This window comes from Nomascus leucogenys, chromosome 1a (genome assembly GCF_006542625.1).
Source record: "Nomascus leucogenys isolate Asia chromosome 1a, Asia_NLE_v1, whole genome shotgun sequence".
Taxonomy (NCBI): Eukaryota; Metazoa; Chordata; class Mammalia; order Primates; family Hylobatidae; genus Nomascus; species Nomascus leucogenys.
The window spans coordinates 88340516-88367478 of NC_044381.1; the positions used below are offsets into that span (position 1 = coordinate 88340516).

At 41.9% G+C, this 26963-nt stretch overlaps 1 long non-coding RNA gene across 2 annotated transcripts; it reads right to left on the reverse strand.

Annotated features, from left to right (window-relative positions):
• Positions 1-431: 431 nt before the first annotated feature.
• On the reverse strand, positions 432-26898 carry LOC115835149. 2 transcript variants are annotated; one of them, XR_004030090.1, is made up of 4 exons: positions 26687-26898; positions 2949-3142; positions 1751-1959; positions 432-611 (listed from the first exon to the last, which is right to left on the reverse strand). It is a non-coding gene; the product is annotated as an uncharacterized LOC115835149 (long non-coding RNA). The 2 variants fall into 2 exon arrangements; XR_004030089.1 differs by lacking the exons at positions 2949-3142; positions 26687-26898 and having other exon boundaries at positions 1751-2088.
• Positions 26899-26963: the final 65 nt, after the last annotated feature.

Here is a 26963-nt window from a genome sequence, read left to right on the forward strand (position 1 = left end):
AACTTCAAAGAGAAGAAATACAAAGAAAATGAAAAGCTGAACACTGTGATCATCTTGCTGACAGTGAAGTAGAGAGAGGCAAGAGATAGGAAAATTATTACTTAATATTAACATTATACCCCTTAGCCAAATGGCAATATGGCTAGGTTATTTATTTTAATTTAATAACAATCAAGCTATTGTAAAACCCTCAGTACAGTATCTTGCAAAGAGAAGATACTGAATAAATATTTGATGGAATATGAAGGCAGCAAGATGAAATAAAAAGAAGATACTGTAAAGATGTTATCATAAAGACTTTGCCAGAACTTTTTTCATAAATATTTTAAGAATATTTTTGGACTTAGGTTATAAATATGACTTCCAAATTGATAATCATATAAATTTTTAAAATAAAATATATGGAAGAGAGCAACAGAAAGTATATCAACTTTGCTACTTTTATGTAACTTTATTTGTAGCTTTTAAAATAATCCACTTCTTCCCACTAAACCAAAAGTGCCTTGAGATTGGATCCACGTTTTGTTTTTTTCTTTCTAACTTCCAACATTACATATTGAGCACAAGACTTCAGGACTTCATTTTCATTGGTGCTTCAGAAACATCACTTCCTGGTAAAGATAAACGAGAAGTATTCAGTTATGAATAAGTTGTCAGAGATGTCTCTCATGTGTGAGACTGTTCCATTTCCCAGGGATTTCTCTCATTTCTGTAGTAGGGTGTATGACAGCCCATATGGAGTCTACAACTAGAATCCAGACTGTGTATGCAATACGGAGATAGATGTCCCACACCTACTTCCTGGTTTTGGAACATGAGGAAATCACTCAATTGGACTGTAAAAATTTAAATCTATATTTGTTTAATCATGCAGAATATTTATTTTTAACCTTATTATTTAAAAAATAAAACAGATATAAAAGGCCAGGCATGGTGGCTCACGCCTGTAATCCCAGCACTTTGGGAGGCCGAGGTGGGTGGATCACCTGAGGTCAGGAGTTCAAGACCAGCCTGGGCAACATGGTGAAACCCCGTTTCTACTAAAAATACAAAAATTAGCTGGGCATAGTGGCGCGTGCCTGTAATCCCAGCTATTCAGGAGGCTGAGGCAGGAGAATCGCTTGAGCCCGGGAAGCGGAGGTTGCAGTGAGCTGAGATTGCACCATTGCACTTCAGGCTGGGTGACAGAGCGAGACTCCAGCTAAAACAAACCAACAGAAAAAACAGATACAAAAGACACATGAAACAAATGTATAGCCTAATGAATTATTATATGTCCAACTTTCTTATAACCAACACCAAAGTCAAGAAATAGAACTAGGACAGCTATCCCGGAAGCCCCTCCACATATCCTATCTCAACTATAGTCCCTTCCCTCCATCCTTACCCTCCCATCCCAAGAAATCACTATCCCGACTTTTATAGCAGTGGTTCTCAAAGTGTCTAGAATCTTGATAGAAAAGCAAATTATTGGGTCCCATCACAGACCTAAGAAATAAAAAACTCTTGGAGTGGAGCCCAGCAATCCATGTTTTAAATTTTTTTCCAGGTGATTCTCATGAAAACTTAAAGCTTGAGAACCACTGTTTTATAGGAATCACTTCCTTCTGTTTCTTTGTCATTTTATCACTAAAGTATGCACTCTTAAACACTGTAGTTTATTCCTGTCCATTGTTAAAATCTCGTTCCTTTTAAGTCTCTTTCAATGTAAAATTTTCCCCTTCAGCCCCTTCTTTTCCTTACAATTTACCTGTTAAAGGCTGTTTGGCCTGTATCATTTTCCACAGTTTGGCCTTTGCTGAGTGTATACTCATGGTGCAGTTCAACAGATGCTTCTGTCCTCTATTTCCTGCAAATTGGCAGCTGGATCCAGAGGTTAATTGGACTTCAGTTTGATCTCACTGGCAAGACTACAGGTGATGTTCTGTTTTTTCAATCAGGAGGCATATGTTTGTCTGTCTGTGATGTTAGAAACTGTTGATAATGCCTAAATCCATTAATTCATTGGGGGTTACAAAGTGGTGATGTTCTAATTCTATCATTTTTTTCATTTTTCATTTATTACCTAAAATCGTTTTTTGTTTTTTTTTTTTGAGACAGAATCTTGCTTTGTTGCCCAGGCTGGAGTGCAGCAGTGGCACAATCTTGGCTCACTGCAACCGTTGCCTCCTGGGTTCAAGCAATTCTCCTGCTTCAGCCTCCAGTAGCTGGGATTAGAGGCACCTGCCACCACGACCAGCTAATCTTTTTATTTTTAGTGGAGATGGGGTTTTACCATGTTGGCCAGGCTGGTCTTGAACTCCCAAGCTCAAGCGATCCACCGGCCTTGGCCTCCCAAAGTGCTGGCATTAGAGGCATGAGCCACAGAGAATGGCCTAAAATATTTTTATAAAGAGATGTTCCCTTCATCTACTAATCCAGTGGTACAATTTATATAGAAAATGCCAGTAAATGCTTCATTCTTATTTTTTTAACCAGTTTTCAAGATAATCAATTAGTTCCCCATCAACCTCCAAAGGTGACCAATTATTTTTAAATAGCATTTTGGACTCATGGATTTAAATATATTTGACAGGATTTCAATCCACTGCAGTTATTGTCATTATTGAAGCTCAAATCCTGCCATCTTGGGCTAATAGATGCCACTTCAAGTTGGTTCCTGGGTCCTTTTGAGAGAACTATTTGGAATAATAATACGTTCTAGGTTCATTTGGTACATTTCCTACCCTAAGACACTTCTTTAAGAAGGTCTGGCTTCTTTCAGAGTGAATAGATATTTCAAGACCATAATCTAAACTCTAATGGAGCCCATTTTGACTGGGTAGGACATTGTTTTTAGGCCTTTTCAATTAACAAAGTTATAAGTGTGTGTGTGTGTTAGTTATTTAGTGCTGTGTAACAAATTACCTCAAAACATAGCTTCTTAAAACAACAATAAAATTTATTACCTCCAACAGATTCTGTGGGTGAGAAATCCAAGAGTGGCTTACAGGGACGGTTCTGAAGTCACCTGAAGGCTTGACTGGACTGGAAGATGCACTTCCAAGGTGGTACACTCCAAACCTGGCATGTTGGTGCTGGCTCTCAGCAAGGCCCTCAGTGGCTCACCATGTGGACCTCTCCTCAGGGCTTCTTGAATGCCCTAATGTCCCCAGAAGCAAGTGATCAAAAATAACAAGGCAGAAGCCACAATGTTTTTTATGATCTAGCATTGGAAGTCACACCCTGTCAATCCCATGATGTCCTGTTGCTTACACAGGTTGGGGGAGGAGGAGGAAACTACATAAGGACATGAACGTGAAAAGGAGAGAAACACTGGGGACCATCATGGAGGCTGGTTGATATTTAAAGATAAAATACCAGCAGAGTGTCGTGGCTCATGCCTGTAATCCCAACATTTCGGGAGGCCAAGGCAGGAGGGTCACTTGAGGCCAGGAGTTTGAGAACAGCCTGGGCAACATATCATATTACAAAAAATAAAAAATAAAAATAGCTGGGTGTGGTGGTACATGTGTATTCCTAGCTATTTGGGAGGCTGAAGGCAGGAGGATCACTTGAGCCCAGAAAGTTGAGGCTGCAGTGAGCCATGACTGTGCCACTGCACTCCAGCCTGGGCAACAGAGTAAGACCCTATCTCAAAAAACAAACAAACAAACAAACAGACAACCTCATGAATTCATGCTGCTCCTTCCAAGTCACATTTAGGACTCAGGGTTTTTACTTAATTTATTCCACATTGTATGCATAACTCTTTTCATACTGAGAATCCTAGCAATTAGAACATCTCGTAATTGCCCATCTATTTTTATGTTGCTTTGGGTATTCGAAGAGGCAAACACCAAGATGGGATTAACCATGCAAGAGCTTTTGGTAGGGAAATGTCTGGGAAGGGCAAAGGGAAGAAAACAAGAATAGCAGAGATGCAATGCAAGTCTAACACTGAGAAAGGGACCAAAGAAGGGAAGTAGATGGATAGGAAGAGCTCTAGACTGCAGCTCAGTTCTGAAAAACCTTTGGCCAGGCAGAGGGGAACTCCTGCAGCCACAGTCACCTGCTGCAGAAGTGCTGCCTCTGGTAGGAGCAGATCTGCACTAATGTACTGCTCTGCTCATTCAATGGCTGAGAGCAGCCCTGGGGGAATGGCCCTAGTGCCAACTCAGTAGGTGGAGGGGGTGGTTCCACAGCATGGAAGCTGGGGCTATCACTCAACTATGCTCCCAAAGGCAGCATATCTGAGTGGTGCATTTCCCAGGGTGCCACTGCCTCATCCCACCTTATACATAACAGACGCAGTGTAACAATACCAATCCCACTGCCACCGAGATGATCCCTGAAAAGAGTTAAAATGCTTTTGTACGTATTCTCTCCATAACCCACTCCCCTGCCTTGTGAAAATATTTCCACATATTTAAGGTTGCAGAATATGGCCATCACATACGTATTCTTTCCCCTTTAACCCTCATTTTATGATGTCTGAATTTTTTTATTATTTATTTATTTTTTTAAGTCGGAGTCTTGCTCTGTCACTCAGGTTTGAGTGCAGTGGTGCGATCTTGGCTCACTGCAACCTCCGCCTCCCAGGTTCAAGTGATTCTCCTGCCTCAGCCTTCTGAGTAGCTGGGACTACAGGTGCCTGTCACCAGGCCCGACTAATTTTTGTATTTTTAGTAGAGGCGGGGTTTCACCATGTTGGCCAGGCTGGTCTGGAACTCCTGACCTCAAATGACCCACCCACCTCAGCCTCCCAAAGTGCTGGGATTACAGGTGCGAGCCACCGCACCAGGCCTGACATCTGAATTTTTACAAATCCTTCTGTCAGGCTAAAGTTATATACATGCTTTCCCTCTACCCTTACCATAATCAGTAGAACTTACACTGATTTCAGTGTATCCGTTCATATTTGAGAAAGGATCTGTAGTTCATAATTCTGATGGTAACAGTCCGGTTACTTTTACTGCTGTAAGAAAATGTAATAGACCCATGACCCTGAGACATTTGGCCTCACAGGTGACCTCAAAGCTAGAGTTAGATGATCCAGAGTTAATCTGACAGCTCAGTTGGTGGAAGCTCAACTTGTGACCATCTTCCTGTGCTAGGGTAACTCACACTCCAAGGCCCAAAGCAGAGGTGCAATATCTATGCGAATTTTTTAGCTAGAATAGAAGACTTTGAGGAGGATATGTTGCAGATTTCCTTCCATGACCCACAGACATCAGGAGAGTGGGAGGGCCAGGGGCAGAGTGTGGTTCAACCCTTCTCCTGCATTAGAGGCACCTCAATGGAAAAGTTTGGGAAGCATTAATCTATATATGGCTCAGCTATTAGACAGAGCTTTTCAGGTTTTTAAACATAATTTAAACAACAATAAGTGAAGATTCATAAAGAAGCCAGTGCCACACAGCAATTATTCCAGGAGCCCAGGCTTTAGTCTGGGATTGTCTTCCCACCCCTTCCCTATTCATGACCCCAGAGTTTTCACAACACAAAATGGCTCTGTGAATCAGTTAAGTACACAGAGACAAATCCAGGCAAACTCAAATGTGTGAGAAGAATCCCATTAAGATTCCCAAGATGAGAACCCTCTGTGAGAAAGTGTCATTGAATTTTTTTATAATTCCCCCTCGGATGACTACGTGGAAAAATTACAAAGGATTTATTTGGTTTCTGGTGTGAGAATTTCTGATTACCCTTTCCTTTCATTTCCTTGATCTTTACCAAAACATGAATGATGCTGGCCTTGCAGATGCTGGTGATTTGGTTTGGTGTGCCAAGCAGGCTGCGGTGGAGACCACTGTGGGGAGTCTTGGTGGGCAAGGCAACGCTTTCCTGGCATAGGAATGACAACTACCCAGACAGAGAAATCCTCGGTCAGTGCAATCATGTCCACTCCTGGTCTAAGTCCCATCTTGCCCCTTAGATTGAAGAACAAGAAGGAAAAGGATAAAATAGCAAATGGGCTTCTAGCTTTGGCTCTTGGTCTCTCCTCTGGGCAATACTCTTCCCACTCAAACCAGACACCTCCCACCTGCCAAGAAAAATCTGGTGCTAAAATATAATCAGACTTGTAAAAAACATAACATGGGGTGATTATTTTAATTACAAAATCTTTCATTTTCCAAGAAGAACATTTGCCAGTAGATTCCTTTAAATAACCAAGTCCCTTGGCATATTTAAAAGGAGATATGAGGCCAGGTGTGGTGGCTCACACTTGTAATCCCAGCACTTTGGGAGGCCAAGGAGGGCGGATCACCTGAGGTCAGGAGTTCAAGACCAGCCTGGCCAACATGGTGAAACCCCGTCTGTACTAAAAATACAAAAATTAGCCAGGCGTGGTGGCAGGTGCCTGTAATCCCAGCTACTCGGGAGGCTGAGGCAGGAGAATCGCTTGAACCCGGGAGGCGGAGGTTGCAGTGAGCCGAGATCGCACCATTGTACTCCAGCCTGGGGGACAAGAGTGAGACTTGTCTCAAAAAGAAAAAAATAATAATAATAAAAGGAGATATGACTGACAATGCATGACACATGTGGAGCTTTTTTGGAAGCAGATCCCATACAGGTCATTGGGTTGGCCTTGCCATGTAAGGACAACCCTGTTTCCCCATGTTGGCCAGGCTGGTCTCGAACTCTAGGTGAACCAAGGTGGTATTAAAATAGCATTTCTAGAATCAAAGTGGAGAGGAATCATCTTTGAACATCCAATGTCTGATTCAAGTGTTATGAAAACAAGGCTCTGCTCTTTAACCAATGCTTGTTTAATTCAATGTGGCCTGCAGTTACAATCTTGTGCAGGGCCTAGGAGTTTAAGCCCTGGAGGTGGACTGCCTGGATTTAAGTCTCAGTTATGCCAGCTACAAGTTCTATGACCTTGAGGAAGTTATTTAACCTTTTTCAGCCTCTGTTTTCTTACCTGAAGAATGAATTGATATGAACATTAAATGTGGTGATATAGTAAATGTGATAATATCTGTAAAACTCCATCTGCTGGTCATGCACTAAGTTATTAACTATGTTAATGCCTGTTAGATGAGCAGGATGCCATCCCAAAGGCCCAGCAAGTAGGACAGATGTCCTCTTGTACTGATTACAGGATCCATGCACCAGGGGAGGGCTTGCAATGCAGCTTTTCTTGTAATCTAATCGGCACTGAGAGTGCTATTCTATATTAGTTAGACTAAACTCCAAATTGATGTTTTTAGCTAACATCTCCTTAAACTTCAAATGATCAGTATCAAACAATTCATCTAGAACATCAATTTCTATAGGGCACTAACCCTTCCAAGTGACTCGGTGGAGATGTTTGTTAATTAAAATGAGAAAATCATCATGTGACGTATCAAGGCTTTTCTATGACTAGAGCAATTGGAAACAATTGTTAAAAATTGTTTTTAAAATGTCCTGGTTGAAATGATTTCTGCTGTAACCTATAGCAGTGGTTCTCAAAATGCGGTTCCTGGAGCAGACTCACTTAGGAACCGCTTAGAAATGCAAATTCTTAGGTCCCACCCCAGACTTATTAAAATATGGCAATCTGTGGTTTCATAAGCTCTCAGAGGTGACACTGATCCATAGCACTGATGGCATATGGATCCATGCTTCCCACTGCACACCCTCGCTCCATTCCTGAGAGATCCCATTCATGAAGCGCAGCATCTTTCCCATTGAGTCTGAATGAAATCTCAGAACCCTCTTCAACACAGTGCCAAAAGTTGCTACAAATCAATCAAAGTTTGCATGTCTGGTGAGGCTGTGGTGCTCTGAGATCTCAATGAAGCATTCATTCAACTACTTGACTTTCTCCTAGAGGAAAACTATGGCCCTACCGAAATAGGTTAGGAGACCCCCTCAAGACAATAAGAAAGCAAGTTGGATTTCTGAACTTTTATAACCAAATAACACCCCTAACATACGCACACCCAGTCACTACAGCATATGAAAATTTCCTCAACTAGCAACATAGGCACAGTGTCTATAGTGCAGGCTCTTTCCAGACAGCTCAATCTTGATGTAATTGCCATCGTCAAACCTTGTTAAACATCCAATTGTGGAGTATGAAAGACACATGCTATCTACCTATTTATCTGCTTCTAGTTATTCGAATATGCTACCTTTTATAAAAAACTAGATCACAAAAAATTGAACTTCGTCCCCCTCGGGCTGTTCCTCTCACCAAATAAAACTATCTTTTGAAAAAAAGACTTTGAGAAGGCTTTCAGTAGTACATATATGCAATAAGCCAATTAAAGAAAAAAATAGAAAATCAAAAGTTGGCAGAATTACAGAGATACACATATACCAGGACTCTCGGGGAATGTGGTTATTGTGGTTAAACATTCTTCTTAACTCTAAGCAATAGAGATATATGATGGGTTAAATAAAATTATCAGGGTTATGAAATGTATTTCCACTACTCTGATGAGACTTTTTTTCTGAATATAGATATCAAGAGTCATACATGCTGTTGTCATATTTGCTTTCCTGTTATTCTATAAGCCTTATGAATTTCTCCTTCTACTTACTTTATCTGAAATCTCAGTCATCAATATTCAGTGTAAATGGGCCATAGAGCATGAGATCAACCCATATTTAGACTTGTCCTATTTTATCACTGTCTGTTTGTTGCGGTGGTTCATTATTTGATGTATGGAACTTTCAAAAGTTTCTTTTTAAAAAATGAAACTTCATTTATCTTTGACCATATTGCCTAATACATTGGAATTAGCTTGCTACAAATCTTCATTGAATGAGGTTACTTCCTTGATAGCATTTCTGACAGATGGCCATTGCTGTTAGTAACAGCAGTTGACATCCTGGGAATTTAAATATTCAAACCAATTCAACAAGAATTTATTTAGTAATCTATTATGTGTCATAAATGGTGTGGCTTGAGCTTCAAGGCATGCTGGGAGGTCCCAGTTGCAAAAAGAACTTGAACGAAAGCCAGCCAGGACCACAACACCATCCAGGCCAAAGTCCAAAACCAGGAAGTCTGATCTAGTAGAATGGGACACGATGCAGGCCTTCTGAGCAACAAACAGCACTCGTTCTTAGGGGTCAAGTCTGAGTCCAAGAACAGAGATAACTATTCCGATTGCTGGAAGTTATGATTGAGAAAAAGACTGGCAGAAACTAGGTGAATTCATGGCTTCTATTCATGACTGGACTTCAGTTCTACTGGGAATCTGGAATGGATACCAGCTGGTTGAGGCTACAGAGGAAGGCTTTAATGGAATGTATATGTTGCTGCCCAAAGACTAATTTCCTCCTCAAGCAAATTAGACATTGAGTATAAGGGCTACAGATTACTTCCGTGATCCACTGTGGCATACAGCATTATCTACCCTCCAGCATCCAGGACTTCTTTACTTTTCCTTGTTCTGGGCAGCAGTGTGTCCTACTCCAGGCAACGGGTTATGAAAGGACTAAAGTATACTCATGGCAGTCCTGTTCCCTGACTTCTTAGCCTCCCTTGAAGCAGGCGGTGCCAGCTGTAACCAGGGAGACAGAGGGGAACTTGGCGGGAGATGCTTTGGGGAAAGCTTTTGTTTTTCTGTTAAAAGAAACAGGACTGGCACAGCCCTTCACCCTTTATGACTTTCCTACAAACTTGTAACCAGCAAGAAAAGGTCAAGTAAATCACAGAGATGCCTGCTCTACCATCATTGAACCACTAAATTAATGTCAGCAGCCACGTATGTCCTGACTGCTGCTATGTCAGAATTATAAGCCCATTTGTTTAAGCCATCAATAGATACGCTGTTATTCACAATGGAAAGCATTCCTAATACCCCCACTTCCTATGAAGATGGAAATCCTGACCTCCATCACCTTCAGAGACCATGTGGCAGAAGATGGGAATGGACATGACACTCTGTGCTAGGGGCTGAAGGCATGGAAATGTGGGTGGCAGAGATCCTGGCCTAAGGACCTTGTAATTTCATTTGAGAGAGCAAACTTAGGGTAGGGTCTCATCACACCCCACATGAGTTGTTTGCTCTAGCTCAGAAGACCATATTTTAAGATAAACCTTATTTGAGATAAGCCTAGGACAGTTAAGATACTGGAAAACTGTCATGGAAGAAATGGTTGAAGTAAGAGAATTCTAGCAATGAGAATGTGGTATAGAGAAAGCATTCCTACATTAGGAATTCCTTCATTACATACTTTACCCTCACTATACTAACTGGCGGTTTAGTGGGACAGAGTCGTAGCTGGTCCCAATCTGTGTTCTAGCCCCTGTTAGCTACCTGATCTTGACAAACCCATTAAACCTCACTACCTCTCAATTTCTTCACTATCTTTTTTTTTTTTTTTTTTGAGATGGAGTTTCACTCTGTCACCCAGGTTTGAGTGCAGTGGGGCGATCTCGACTCACTGCAACTTTTGCTTCCCAGGTTCAAGCGATTCTCCCACCTTGGCCTCCCAAGAAGCTGGGACTACAGGCGTGTGCCACCACACCAAATGAATTTTTGTGTTTTTAGTAGAGATGGGGTTTCACCATGTTGGCCAGGCTGGTCTCAAACTCCTGACCTCAAGTGATCCTCCCACCTCAGCTTCCCAAAGTGGGATTACAGAAGTGAGCCACCATACCTGGCCAGTTTCTTTATTCTTAAAATGGGGACAATAATAGTATTTACCACATATAAAATAAATGAAATAATCCATGTAATGCATTTAACTCAATGCCTGGAACACACTAAATAATAAATAATAATCAATAAATGCTATTTATACTATTTTGAGAAGTAGCTAAGTACATGGACTCTGGGGTCTGAATACCTGGGTTTAAATCTTGCATTCACTACTTACTGCCTATATAATCTTAAGTCTCAGTTTTCTCATCTGTAAAGTGGGATTAATGATAGCACTGACAGGATGGTTGTGAGAATTAATTCGAATAGTGCATGTAAAGCACTTGGCATGGTTAAATATCCAGTAAATGTTGGCTATTATTAGCTACACTGTGAGCAATATAAAAGATGTATAGGAGCTACTTCTTGTTTGCAAAATGCTTATTATGTTAGTTTCTAAGAAGTAATGAGAGGCAGGGTTCAGTGGCTCACACCTGTAATTCCAACACTTTGGGAGGCTGAGATGGGAGGATTGCTTGAGCCCAGGAGTTTGAGACCAGCCTGGACAACATTGTGAGACCCCATATCTAAAAAGAAAAAAATCATGGTGGCACATGCCTATAGTCCCAACTACTCAGGAGGTTGAGGTGGGAGGGTCACTTGAGCCCAGGAGGTAAAGGTTGCAGTGAGCTGTGATTGTGCCACTGCACTCCAGCCTGAGCAACAAAGCAAGACCCTGTCTCAAAAAGAGTAATGATAATTAAATAATGATGTATAAGCATGAGGAAATCAGGGAGGGGAATAATCACTGCAGATGGAAAGGTTAGGGAAAATACCATGGAGGAAGCTGGATTTAAGGTGGGCCTTATGTGATAGGTAGAGTGGGGATACTTGAAGAAATGGAGAGAGGATACAGGATTATTATATTTTTCTTCAATTTTTAGGAGACTGCTTTACACATGTCATTTATTCTTCCTTCTTCTAGCCTCATCTTCCTGGAGTAAAGTGAATATTTTAATAATGTGATTTAGGAAAACACAACATGTGAAATAGGGTAGCCCTAATTTCATAGCTGCTCATCCAAACAAATCTAATGTTATTTTAAAGATCATTTGTACAATGTGCAGCTGAGACCATGTCTATAGAAAAATAAATAAATAAAAATGAAAAGTAAAAGTACAGGGACTGGTATCAAGAACTATTAGGCATATGATCCTATATATAAATTATGTTTAGCAACGATGACAACAGAGATATATGTAGCATACAGGTACTGGGCTTTTTCTATGAAATATGGATTCTGCTTTTGGAAAGAAATCTATCAAGAGTTCTCTGAAACAGGCTGGGTACGGTGGCTCATGCCTGTAATCCCAGCACTTTGGGAGGCTGACGCAGGTGGATCACCTGAGGTCAGCAGTTTGAGACCAGCCTGGCCAACATGGTGAAACCCTGTCTCTACTAAAAATACAAAAATTAGCCAGGTTTGATGGTGTGTGCCTATAGTCCCAGCTACTTGGGAGGCTGACATAGGAGAATTGCTTGAACCCAGGAAGCGGAGGTTGCAGTGAGCTGAGATCACGCCATTGCACTCCAGCCTACACAACAGAGCGAGATTCCATTTTAAAAAAACAAAACAAAAACAAAAACGAAACAAAAAAGGGAGTTTTCTGAAATAAACAAAGACATTTCTATTTCTAGAATGAGGAACACTGGCTTCAAAGACTTCAGTAGAGGACTCAAGACTTTTCCTAACTTAGCCATCCCAATGTTGCTAACCGTATCTCCTAACATTCTTCAAACACCCACCGACTGTGGCACTAGGCCAGTCTCCTTGAGGTCTCCCAAATGCATCCCGCTCTCTTACTGGGCTTGTTACCAGCCAGTGCCTGCCATAGAGTAGGTGCTCCAGAACCACTGGCCAGAACCACATCCATTTCTTACATGTGCTGTTTTGCCAGCCTGGAATCCTTTTCTTTGACATCTCTGTTTAGCTGAAGCTTGTGCATGCTGCATGAGGCCTTTTCCTACCACGTGAGTCCTCACTTACCTTTCCCTTCTCTAAACCACAGCAGTTGTCATTTGCATCACTGATGGGAACAACTATGTGGCTTCCAACTACTGGGCTCCTGCAGCCATTTCTCTGGTCCCAACCACCTCTCAAGTTTTCCTTTCCCTTTTCCAGTATGATCTAGGTTTTTCAGGCAGAGAGAGCAATATGAGCAAAGCCCAGAGACCCAAGAGAACATGAAATTCAGGGAACAGTTTGTAGGTCAGTGATCGTGATGGCCATGCCCCTAAGAAAACATGCCTAAAAAGAACCGAAATCAGTTTCTCCATAGCCAAAATCTCTTTATGATATTTTTGCTTCAAGAACACAGTAGTCTATTACAGTATGACCATATTCTCTGGAACACTTGCTGAAAATCTGAAACCTTAAAAAATTGTGACATATCAGTCTATTAAGCTAAGTGGCTTTCTACCTAACACCTCTGCTTCAGGGCTAAGCAACATCCTAGCTAGAAGCCTGCTGAACTAGAAACATTAATTTTCCTTTTCTCCCAAGAAGATGACACATGAATGCTATGCCCTTCCTTCATAATCCTAACATTCTGCTACAAGGGTGAGCTCTCTCTGATTTGTGATTGACAAGTTTGCCAGGGGTGATAACTGGCCTAATCACTTGCCTTATAGATGAGAACTGAAGCCATTTGGAATTTATCCCTCTATCACTAAGCTCTGACTACTGTTTCTTCTTTGCATGCACTAGAGCTATTCCTCAAAGACATTGTCTTTGCCATTTATTTTGCCCTCTAACACTTCAAGTTTCAATGCGACATCACAATTTATTTGCATGCCAGGTGTTGTTAGATAAACAGGCATTTGAATTACGAGCAACTGGAGACTATTAGACAGTGAATTTTCTCTCTTTTTCATTTAAATTCTCTCTTTCTAAAATTTATTCTAGGTTTTGCTGACATGTTGTGTTGGAGAATTACTGAAAGGTTGTGAATAGGAACTACACAACATACTGGCTTTGCCTCTATGCTATAGGAGTGTGTTAACTTTCCTCTGTATTCCCAGAGTCTTACACTGAGCCTGGTCCTTACTACATCTTCTTTTAAATGTTTAGTGAATAAACTCTGTGATGGATTAAAGACGGCTACATATTCTTTACTACATAGGCAGGTGATGTAATTGTATCAACAGAATATGGCAGAAGTGATGTTGTGGCAATTTCTGGGCACTGGAAGCTTCTGCTTTGTGTCCTTCAGAACACTTTCTCTGGAAGCCCTGCCATGTAAGTCTGAATACCCCGAGACTGTTTTGCTGGAGAAGCCAGTTAACAGTCCCAGCAGAGTTCAGCCTTCCATACATCTGTCAAGGTGCAGAGGGGTGAATGGAGCCTGCAGACTGTTAGCAGAATACCACTTGGAACAGAAGAATCACCTGGCTGGGCCCTGCCAGAATTCCCTGACCCACAAAATCTGTGATATAATAAAATTATTGGTTTTTTAGCCACTTAAGTTTTAGATTACTTTGTTTTATAACCATAAATAACCAGAACAAAATCCTGAGGGGGGCTCCATGTATACTATTCAGCACCCCAGAGATCAACTCGTGTATTCATAGCTACTGTTCACCCGACTAGAGCAGGATGGTACACACGTGAGGACAGTTGGGCTGATTTACCACAGCTAGTGGTGGCCAGTAAGTGCTGTTTCTCATTTTGTGAGTTCTTGGGCAGCATAGACCAGGGAACCTGACCAACCTCAGGACACACAGATTTCAAACAGGATTCTATCTAGCACTTTAGACCCAGGAGGACTGAGCCCTCATAATTCTTTCTGCTGATTATTGGAAGAGTTAATCATTCGATAGAACTAAAATTTCTAATAGAATGAGATTAGACGGAAATTAGAGATAAGACCAAAAGACTCTTCATGGTGATGATGGAGTGAGAACCACTAGATTAAATGAACATAAAGACAGAGTGCAGATGCATTTCCTTTCTCACTCAAATGGTAGATCCTGAGAAATACTGTTGCAAAAAACCCCAGAAATACAGATGGGATGAAGAATAAGAGAAATCTGACCACGCAGGGGAGGAGGGTCAGTGAAAATTCATTCTGTGTGTACTTGAAATTTCTGATTCAAGGGACCAGAACACATGTCATTAGCATTTTCAATTTTTTTGAAAATTGAAGAGAACAAAAGCTGAAGAGAATAACTCAGAAATACAATGATGACAAGATAATTGTTTAACATGAAAATCCTTGGGTGGAGTACTAAGAGACTTCCATTTCAGTCCCAACACCTGGCAATTGATTGGACTTATTCTTAACTCAGTTTTCTTGTTGTAAAATGACACCACTCCGCTTTCTTCATGGAAATTATGTGGGTTGGATTGCAGAAGAGAAAATAAAAAGTGGCTTAGAAGGAAAAAGAAAGAATATGCAATTAGTAAATAGTACCAGTTCTTGAGAAGTTTGGAATAGAAACATTTTCCTCTTCAAACACATAACCTCTTTTTTTAGATTAAAGTAAACAAATCACTCTTTTACTATTACACAAATGCTGATTATTAAGTTTATATAAAAATTAACTATAATTAGATAATGAAAGACAAGTAAATGAATCAGCAAGACATATAAACAGCAACATTGTCTAAGAAGAATTCACCATCTAGACCGATTCTGTTGCATCTTGGGCTGGGTGTAATCCTGTAAAAACACACAGGATGTGAGATGAAGGCCTAATCATCTGGTAATCAAGTTGCATCTCTGGGGGCTGAGAGTACAAAGGAGTCCCTGGAAGAGGCACTGGCAAATTGGTGGCCTTGGTGGCAATGGCTGATAGCAGCTCTCTTGGGCCATTGGGGGGACTTAACAGTCTGGTAGTTAGTTGTTGTCACCCAGCAAACACATACCCCAAAAGAGAAGCCATTTCTTTTGTCTAATTAATAGGTAGTGCCAATGGAGATACCAGTGTTTCTCAAGCTGTCCTCTGCAGAACCACCCCTGTCCCTAGAGGGCTTATTAAGGTTCAATCCTGGGACCTACCCCAGATCAACGAAATCAGAACCTCTGCACCAGGGGTGAGGAATCTATATTTTAATAGGTACCCTGGGTGCTTTCACTGAAAATCTCATAGTTTAAGGACTGCTGCACTTTCTTGCACAATGTGACTGTCCACAAATATGCCATGTTCACCCCATCTTCAGTTTCTTTGCTTTTTCTCCCTCCAGGAACACTCCTCCCTTCTCTACTTTCTTCACCCCATGGGCTAAGATCCACTAGCTTCCTGGGGCTGTCGCAACTTCTTGATCTCTTTTTCATGAACTCTAATTATGTTCTTTAATCCTGTCTTATCCTACTTTGTAACCTCTTTCATGGGTATAGTAAATCCCCCTTCATTCCATTAATTCCTGCCCAGGGCAGAAAGATCCCGCTTTAAATGGTTTCCTTCTCTGACAAGACCTGTCTCCTAGCCACTTTTTTATTTTTAAATAAATGCTTTTGCTTCCTGTATTTCAATACAACAGAAGGAGTGGGTCTTAGAGCTCCATAAGAGCAGAAAGTCCTGAGGAGCAGATGTCTTCCAGAGAAAACGGGAAAAGTTCTCACTCCACCCCCACCACTGCACTGTTGAGCTTCACTGATTGGATCTCAAGAGGTACAAGATTTTTTCTATCACTATTGATTGTTTTGGTTTTTCCCTTCATTAACCCCCTCAGCATCAAAATAAATTTAAACTGAAGACAATGTTTGTGCCTTTTCCCCAACTATATTATAATCTTAAGGGCTGAAACCTAGTCTTAATGCTTCTTATATAATTCCTCCACCCTAGACATTTATTATTGTCTGCCCGCCCTCTTCCCCGGGAACTGCCACCCCCTCAGTCTTGTCATGATTCTTCCATGACGTTTTATGCAATGTGCCTCCAGGCTTCTGGTCACAGCTGATTGGTCTAGAGGTGGGCATCTGATTTAAAGCTTTGTCAGTCAGTTCCTTTTCTCCCCAGGTATTTTGAAAACCGGGGAGATGTTTGAATTCAGATTGAGCCCAGGAGATATTTTCCCTATGTGAACCAGAACAGTGGAGGAAACTATTCTTTAGAAAGAGAGAAGAATGCTGTAGATAGAGGAAGATGCAGAGAGAGGAGCACATGAGTGATGGAGGGGGTTTAGATGGGACTGTATTTCTACCACTGGGTATCTTTTGGAACTCACAGTTTTCAGAATAAAGCCTCCATTTTATGTTAAGCTAGTTCAGGGAAGACTCAAAGGGCAAGGGAAAAGGGAGTTGTGGATAGCCTCTAGATAGCCAGTCCACAGGATCTAAGGAAACACCTATGATCTCACGTTTATGAAGCAATCATTATTATGCCCACTTGAAAAATAAGAAACGAAGGCTTAGAGGAGTTAAGTAACTTTTCCTAAAACCACTCTGTTACTAAGCTGGAGGTGGGTGTGGGACTTGAGGCCAGCTCCATCTGACTCCACCATGCTGAACTGTCCTCAAGTGAAGGCCAATGGGTGTGATGCTGAGGGCTCCATTCATTCTTAGAATCTCACTCTGTCACCCAGGCTGGAGTGCAGTGGAACAATCTTGGTCATTGCAACCTTCAACCCCTGTGTTCAAGCCTGGGCAACAGAGTGAGACTAGCCTAAAAGAAAACAAAACAAAACAAAACAAAAAGAAAGAAAGAGAAGTGAGAAGTCCAGAAAATTAAATAATTTATCTGACTCAGCTAGGTAAAGATAGAGTCTGAATTGGAGTACAGAATTGAATTCAAGCTGGGCTTGAGGTCTAGTAGATTTTCCTCTACAACGCTCGGTGTATTTTCTTTCTGTAGCTCTAGGATAAGTAAAAAATTACATGGGGTGGCCTTGGCCATTTCTCATACTTGAGTAGATATACTCATCACTTTTCCCCAAGTGAAAAGAACAAATAAAATTCCTTTAAAAGGCTTTTAAAAACTTCATCTCTGGAAAGCTATTTGTAAAAATTTAGGATGAATGCTGAGCTGCTGAAGGTCCTAAATATCTCTGAACTATCAGCATATTCATTATTGTCCTCTTTTCCCTTAAATAAAGGCTGTGATGGCTTTAATATTCAGTCGTTCTCCTTGGCATGCCCGCAAACAAAAACCCTCATTACACGTTTCTTGTACTCAAGAACATGCAAAGCGTGATTTCTCCTGGGGAATCTCACTGCGCACTCCTTGGATGCCACAAGGCAGCTGCAGCTCATGCGCCCCTACAGCTCCTGGGTTCGTGTGAATGTCGCCTCCACTCTGGCTGGCAATGGAACAAGCCAGATGGTCTTGGGAGGCCTCAGCCCACCGCTTCCAAGTCATGAGAAAGCCTCTTTTCATTTCTAGGGATTTTAAAAAGACAAGAGAGTAGACAGAGGACTTTTAAAATTCACCTTCCTTCCTTGACACCTTCTCTACTGTGAAATCTGATGAAAGGAATAAAGGGGAAAGGGCTGTTTGGAAGGGAATTTCCAGCTCCTAAGAGAATATTGAAGTTATTTTAAATGGTTCAAAGAGCTTCCTAAAAGGAAATATTAATAGTAGGATGAATAAAAAATCTTGAAATGGTTCAGAGACAATTAAAAAAAATATATATATATATGCAATTGGGGTGGCTGCAGTGGCTCATGCCTGTAATCCCAGCACTTTGGGAGGCCGAGGTGGGTGGATCACCTGAGGTCAGGAGTTCGAGACCAGCCTGGCAAACATGGTGAGACCTGTCTCTACTAAAAATACAAAAATTAGCCGGGCATGGTGGTACGCACCTGTAATCCCAGTTACTCGGGAGGCTGAAGAAGGAGAACTGCTTGAACCCGGGAGCTGAGATTGAGCCACTGCACTCCAGCCTGGGTGATAGAGCAAACTCTGTCTCAAAAAAAATATATATATATTATAACTGTAATAGCTTGTGTTGATGTCTATAGTATAGAGGAAAATGTCAAAAGTATTGGTGGGCCAGAACTTTTCATCGTTTTTGGGATTTTTATTTCATTTTATTTTATCCATGTTTATAAGAAAATTGCCTGAAAACCCAGGAAAGGCATGAGTAGCTCAATGGAAAATGCTTCAAAAGAAAATGCCTATGACAAGGAAAGAAAGTTTGTGAGGGTGCATTTTAATTAAAATGTTATCTAGGCAGGGTGCGGTGGCTCACGCCTGTAATCCCAGCACTTTGGGAGACTGAGGCAGGCAGATCACTTGAGGGCAGGAGTTCGAGACCAGCCTGACCAACACGGAGAAACCCCATCTCTACTAAAAATACAAAAAAAAATACAAAAAAAAAAAAAATTAGCCAGGCATGGTGACAGGCGTCTATAATCCAAGCTACTTTGGAGGCTGAGGCAGAAGAATCGCTTGAATCCAGGAGGCGGAGGTTGCAGTGAGCTGAGATTGTGCTGCTGCACTCCAGCCTGGGCAACGAGAGTGAAACTCCTTCTCAAAAAAAAAAAAAAAAAAAAAGTATCTAAATGCATCATATTAGCAATTATAAGCTACTGCTTGCCAAATTTGTGATTGCAGTTCTAATCTCTTCTCCAACCCATGGATTTCTAAATCTCATGCTTCTAATATTCTATGCATTATAAATGCAAATTTGAATGTTTCCACCCTTGCTGAAAATCCTTCAATGGCTCCCTATTGCCTACAGAATAAAGCCCAAGTCCTGAATATATCACACAAGGCCCTTGTGATGTGTCCTCATTCTCTCTAGCTGACATTGGTGCATAAGACCTGGATTGCCACTACCCTATATCCCTATAACTTCATGGCTCAAAAGGCTCACAAAGGCTTCCGAATATCAAGGTGCTTTCTGAGCCAGAAAGCCAGGTAAGGGATTTTCCACTCCATCAGAATGGGAGCCCTGATTCTGCTTTGCTGTTAAACTTCATTCTTTCATTGCACAGTTATGGAGTGCCTATTTTTGTCAGGAACTGTATTAAATTATAGGGATTTAAGAGCAAACAAGGCACACATTATGACTACAAAGAGCTTACATACCTGATTAAACACTATTGGTTTCCTATTACTGCTATAACGAATTATCACGAATTTGTTGCTTAAAATACCACCATTTTATTATCTTACATTTCTGGAGGTCAGAAGTCTGAAATGAGTTTCACTTGGATAAAATCAAGATACTGGCAGGGTTGCATTCCTTATGAAATCTATAGGGGAGAATCTGTTTCTCTTGCCTTTCCAGCTTCTAGAGGTTGTCTACATGCCTTGGCTTATGGTCTCTTCCTCCACTGTCAAAGCCAGTAATGTAGCATCTTCAGATCTCTCTCTGACTCTGTTCCTGTGGTCACATCTCCATGTCTAACTCTGACCCTCCTACTTCCCTCTTATGAAAACCTTGTGGTTACATTGAGCCCACTTAGATAATCCAGGATAAACTCCCTATCTCCAGATCTTTAACTTAATCATATCTTTGTAAAATCTCTTTTGCCACATAAGGTAACATATTCACAGGTTTTGGGGATTAGGATGTGGACATCTTGGAGGGTAGGGGTGTTCTCTTTACCATACTCTGCTAGCAGGTTTATTTTGTCTGCATGAGCACTGTTTGCTTATATGAAAAACATGTGTTGAGTGCCTACTATGTGCCAGGCACTGTTCTAGGTGCTGGGAATACAGCAGTGAATAAAGCAGACATACAGTTCCTGCCCTCAGGGATCTTACCTTCTAGATGAAAGAGAGACAATAAACCAAGAAACAATTAGATAATATGTCAGGGAGTGATAGACTTCAGAGAGCAATAGAACTGTGTGGGGAGTATGAGATTGGGGTGATTGCTATTTTGTAAAGGGTGACTGTAACAATCAAGGTCTAGTTAGGAGAATGGAAGCTGTTCTTGATCATTCAAAAACAGGGAATTTTTATTTTTATTATTTTTTTGAGACAGGTTCTCTCTCTGTCACCCAGGTTGGAATGCAGTGGTGCAGTCTTGGCTCACTGTAGCCTCGACCTCCTGGGCTCAAGTGATCCTCCCACCTGAGCCTCCAGCTAATGTTTTTGTATTTTTAGTAGAGACGGAGTTTGGCCATGTTGCCCAGGCTGGTCTCCAACTTCTGGCTTCAAGTGATCCACCCTCCTCAGCCTCCCAAAGTGCTGGAATTAGTGGTATGAGCCATCAAGCCAGGCCAAAATGAGAGAATTTTTATACAAGGGAACTACACGGTGGATGGAAGAGCTGATAAATTAACCAGGGTGATGAGGGAACCCAGAGGTTTTTTTTTTTTTTTTTTTTGAGATGGAGTTTTGCTTTTGTTGCCCAGGCTGGAGTGCAATGGCTCGATCTTGGCTCGCCGCAACCTCTGCCTCCTGGGTTCAAACGATTCTCCTGCCTCAGCCTCCCCAGTAGCTGGGATCACAGGCATGTGCTACCACGCCTGGCTAATTTTGTATTTTTAGTAGAGACTGTGTTTCTCCACGTTGGTCTGGCTGGTCTCCGACTCCCGACCCTAGGTGATCTGCCCGCCTTGGCCTCCCAAAGTGCTGGGATGACAGGCGTGGGCCACCGCGCCCAGCCGGAAACCCACAGATTCTTAACACCAGGAAGCTACTATCACCCTCTAGCTGAAGTTATATCAGAGCCTGGGGATGGTTCTCACCCAGTGGAACCTGGGGCCATGGAGGAGATGCACTTGCTACTAAAACTCTGCCTGAAGCAGACAGAGAGAGGAGCGGAATGGCTTTCACTTGTCAATTCTGTCTGTCCAAATTCCTGTTATGCATCCCGGTGGCTGAACCCAGCTGAAAGCCCCTGACAAGGCGTCCTTGAAAACATGGCCCATGGGGGTCAGCCCTACTGCAAGGTAGAGCAGGACAAGAGAGAGCACCCAAGAGCAAGCAGGTAGATAACCAACACAGTTACCTCTGTACAGACATCTAAACAGACCCAGAAAGTGCATCATGCAGATATTTGGGGAAAGAGCTCTCCCGGCAGAGCAAAGAGCAAATGCAAGGCCTGGAGGCAGCAGAGCGCCAAGTGTAGTCAAAGAATAGCAGGAATGCCAGTGTGGCTGGGGTAGAAAGAGGGAGGGGAGAGAGGGAGGGATTGGGAGTCAGAGAATATACAGTTCCTGGCCAGAATATGAACTGTGGCTTTTTCTCCGAGTGAGGTGAGAGGTCCTGGAAGCTTTGTTAGCAGAGAAGTGACAAGATTAGACTTACTCATGCTCTACACTCTGGATCCTGTGTGTAGAACAAATTATTGGAGGCGAAATGCAGGAGTAGGGAAACCAACTAGGAGACCAGTAGAGAGACAATTGTGATAATCCAGGTGAGAAATGGCTTGAATCAGAGAGGTGGAGCTGCAGTGGGTGGAAATGGTTGGATTCTACACATATTTTGAAGAGAGGACCATCAGAATTTGTTGATGGTTTGGATGTGAGAGAAATAGAGGAGTCAAGGATGATTCCAAGACTTTTGCTCTGAACAAAGCTTCTGAACCTCTGGGAAGATACCCTTAACGGAGTTGGGGAAGACTGCTGGAGGGAAGTCTTTTTTTTCTTTTTTTTGACACAGTCTCGCTCTGTCGCCAGGCTGGAGTGCGGTGGCGCAATCTCGGCTCACTGCAAGCTCCGTCTCCCAGGTTCAAGTGATTTTCCTGCCTCAGCCTCCTGAGTAGCTGGGACTACAGGCACGTGCCACCACGCCCAGCTAATTTTTGTATTTTTAGTAGAGATGGGGTTGCACCATGTTGGCCAGGATGGTCTTGATCTCTTGACCTTGTGATCCACCCGCCTCGGCCTCCCAAAGGGAATTGGTTTTGAGAGGGATATCTGGAGTTCAGGAGGGCACTGGTTTTGGGGGGAATACTTGGAGCTCATCAGTTTTAAACATGTGAAGTTTGAAATACCTAGTACGTAATCAGCTGTAGATGTCGAGTAGCAGATGGATGTACAAATCTGGAGATGGGGGAGATGAGTAGCCTGGAGGTGTAAATTTGGGAGTATTTAATGTATAGATGGTATTTAAAACTATCAGACTGGTGAGCTCACCACAGAGTGAAAAGAGACCATAAAGGGATGTCCGAAGTCTGAGTCCTGGAGCCTCCTATGTTGAGAGGTTCAAGACTAAAAAGACCAGAAAGGTAGGATAAGAACTAGGATAGACTCTTGGCTCAGAAGCCAAGGGAAGAAAACATTCAAGAACCAGCATGGTTGACCTCTTCCCTGCTGCTGAGGGCTCCAGCCAGGTGAGCTTGGAAGTTGAGCACCAGATTTAGCAATAAGGCAGTCACTGATGCCCCTGAGAAGACCTGTTGCTGTGGAGTAGTGGGGGTGAAAGGCTGCTCAGAGTGGATTCAAGGGAAGGGAAGGCTAGGAATTGAAGACATCAAGCATGGAAGAGCCTTTTGAAGATTCCAGTTATAAAGTGAAGCAGGGGGAGACATAAAATTTGGGAAGCATTTTAGTTTTTACCACGGCAGATATTCCAGTATGCTTGTAAGCCCTTGGAAGTGAAACAGTAGAGAAGGAAAATTTGCTGATTCAAGAGAGAGTGGGGACAGTTGCTGAATCAATGTCTCTGAGTTAAGAGGTGATGGCACTGATGCACAGACCGAGAGGCTAATCTTGGCTAAGAGCACCAAGAGTTCATAAGTGACAGGAAGGACAGAGGAGTACATGCAGACAGATGCAGGTAGGCTGGTAGACAGAGTGGTAGAGAGGGTATGTGTGTTCAGTTCTCTTCTGATTGTTTCTATTTTACCAGCAAAAGAGGGAGCAAGGCCATTAGCTGGAAGTACTAGGCAGAGGTTTGATTAAGGAGGAGAAGGTGTGAAACAGTCCTTTAAAGAGGAGGGAAGAATACAGGGAAGTATAGTAGTTTTGCTGTTAATTTATTAACAGAATGTTAATTGGTTATAAAGTAGTTGGTGTTTTAAACTTGTAATGAAGACTACTATGTAAATGACAGAAGGGACATTTTCTAAGGAATCCAGTATTCATGTAAACAGAGTTACACCAATAAGGCTAAAACAGTAACACCCTAAAATTGAAACAACATGGGATATCATTTAATCCTGAATAATTCTGAGGGCACTTTGGACCTTTGTAATGATTTCATCTTTCTAAATATCACTTAGAATAATGCCCTGTAGACATACAGCTACTGGAGTTCTGAATAGGCCAGTTAAATCAGATTTTAAATGTAAAACATGCAAATGTGAGTCAGTGTTTATAACATTAAAAAATACATAAAATTTGTTTGTATGGTAGGCCTCTGTGTCAAAATTCATTCTATATTTGGTATACTCTATACATTAGGGTGTTTTGTTGAGTAGAAGTAAATAACCAGAGAGAAATGAATTCATCTGGGTTTTAACAAACTAAGAAGCAAATAGGGAGGGAAAAACATAGTAAATGACCAGATGTTCTTATCACTAGAAAGGTTACATATCCTTTGTGTTGGAGGGCAAAGGGAAGGGGTTGAGCAGAGATGGGTAGAGGAGCCAAGAGAGTGGACAGGAAGTAGACTGAGATCTAGTCTGTGTTCTTGGCAAACTCTCCATTCCCCGTTTCCCTCTTCTGCTGCCTGACATCTGCTATTTTGAAACCTAGGAAGGTCAGGAGGATACAGCAGGAGTGATTGACCTGGAGAATGTGCAGTTGGAAACTAGGCTTTGGTAGCTTTCACTTTTTATCTCCTTTAGAAACACGGATGAAAGTTCTGCCATCAGTGAGGGATAAATAGTACCCAGGGCCTTGAAAAAGCAGTTTTAGATCCCTGGGACAATTTCTACTATTTTACTATGTCTGAAGATTAGGGAGGTTATTTTTGTAATTTGAGGCCAACACCCATCTCTTGAGCCTTATAAGAATCACTGAAGAATGTTAATAGATTTGGCTAGCATTTAGGTCAATTATTTCAAATGGCTATCTGGGAGTCATAAAACAGATGGCCCTGAAATTGTACTGTGTTGGTGGATGTAGATTGGCAGCCATCCTTTAAGGGCAAAATTATGTTAAAAGCTAAGCTAGAACAAATGAGCAACAACTGATTTATAATATTTTGCAATGTTATGGAAAATGGTTCCTTAAAACAGATTCACAGGACTGATGGTGATGTTCCATTGTGTTTCTTTGTGAAAATGTGATATTAAACATACCAGTAAATGAATCTGAGGCCCTCCCTCCTTCCCTCCCTTCCCCCTTCCCTCCCTTCCTTCCTTCCTGCCTTCTTTCCACAGATCTAGTCTTCCTTCCTTCCTTCCTTCCTTCCTTCCTTTCTTCCTTCTTTCCTTCCTCCCTCCCTCCCTCTTTCCTTATAGTTATTTTGGGAGTATGGATGTATTTAGCTTGGGTCTTTGGTTTTAATCAGAATATTTATTAAATAACAAGGAATCTGCTTTGAGTTAGTATAAAAGCAAATCATGAACTATAGATTACCTTTGAAATTACTGTAACATGGTCAATATTTCTGTTGTTTTTGTAGTTAGGACAAGAGAAATTTTAAAGTAAAATTGTCAACATTTAAAGAAAATTGTCAACATGTAGCTACTCTTTGTGAAACTGACCTACTATGAGATGAAACCTTTTTTTTTATCATTTGCTGTAAAAGGAAGATTTGTTATTTATTGGAAAATTTTATAGGTCTAAGAGCTCTTATATGAAATATATATATATATATATATATATATATATACACACAGACACACACACATGTGTATATATATTTAGGTATAGGATCTCACTGTGTTGCCCAGGCTGGAGTGCAGTGGTGTGATCAGAGGTCACTGCAGCCTTTAACTCCTGGGCTCAAGTGATTCTCAAGCCTCAGCCTCCTGAATAGCTGGGACTACAGGTGCATGTCAATATACCTAGCTAATATTTTTTACTTTTGCAGAGACAGGGTCTCTCTGTGTTGCCCAGGATAGTCTCAAACTCCTGGCTTCAAGCAGTCTTCCCACCTGGGCCTCCCAAAGTGCTGGGATTACGCATGTGAGCCACCATGCCGGCCAGCTATAGAATTTTAAAGCTGTAATAACCTAACATGTGGGGTACCCTCCACAGATGAAGAATCAGAGAGATTAACTTCTCAAGGAGACTCAATTATTAGAGGCACAGAAAAACGTAAACGCTAGTTTCCTGACTTTGTCTAGTATCACTTAGGTTTCTAATACACAAACTTTCATTGACAGGATTTAAACTTGCAAGTGACTTAAAAGTTTTGACTGCCTAGTCCTCATATGCTTAGGTTCATACTTTAGGTTTCTAGTTCTGTGGGACTGAGTTAAATAATGGTTTCCCCATGTTCATGGATAGGAATTTTAAAAATTGAGATATAATCCACATACACTGGAATCTATTTTTACTCATCCATTTTGAAATCTAAAGTTTAACTTCTATTCACAATATCCATTTTATTTAGGCAGTGAGTATATAATAACCCTCACCTCAGAAAAGTTTCTACAGTTAAAAGACACAGGCCTGAGGAGAGTTCATCTTCATCCTTAATAGCATTTTGGAGTAAGTATAAAGGCGTCTGAGGATGCCTAATGATTAAAAAAAAAGTTCCCCTCCCCATGGTGAATAGGGTTTTTACGACAAAAATATGGAGAAAGCAGAGATTATTACCACTGAAAAAGACAAGGTGTTAACAGAAATGGGAGGGTAGTTTAATAGAGTCCAAACTTGACTGTACTCTCTAGGGTAGGGCCAAAGGCAAGTACTGAGGACAGGTATGGACTGTTGGGTTCAACTTTTTAAAAAAGTAGCCAATACCTAGTATGGACCAAGCCTGTGGAGGCGCTGAGAATACAGAGATGAATGAGCCAGTTCCTGAAGGAGCCCAGTCTGCGTGTGTGTGCGAGTTGAGAAGAGGAGGAGGGAGGGAGCATGGGGGGTGTGGGGATGGAGGAATGAGATTGAAAGAAAAGGCCGAAAAACTGAATATATGGTAGAAATTTGGGGTGCAGATATGTGCTGGCTTCTAGGCAGAAACCTGTCCCAGAACCTCTTAATACATTAGTCTCATTTGCCAAATTTGGCCAGATATCATGACTGTGGTGTTCTAGAGATGCCCTCTTGAATCGGTTTAAAAATTATCCTTCCGCAACCACCCCTAGCTTTCCCCACCGCCAGTGCGCCGGGCAGGTTGAAAACTGTACCCACGTTTGCAGCCTCTGCTCTCCGCAGGAGACAGGAATCCAGGGCTTTGCCGTCGTCATAGCAACCAGAAGTTCCGCGGTCCACTACCCTCCCGCGATTTCTTCCACTTCCTCCGCCCGCAGGGCCCAGCCGCCGCTTCTCTCGCGAGACTTGTGCGCCGCGCTGAGCCGCTCCGAGGTGATCTCACCCGAGACTTGGGGGAGAGGGAGGAGTGAAGGAGGGGAAGGAATGGGGCGGGAGGCGG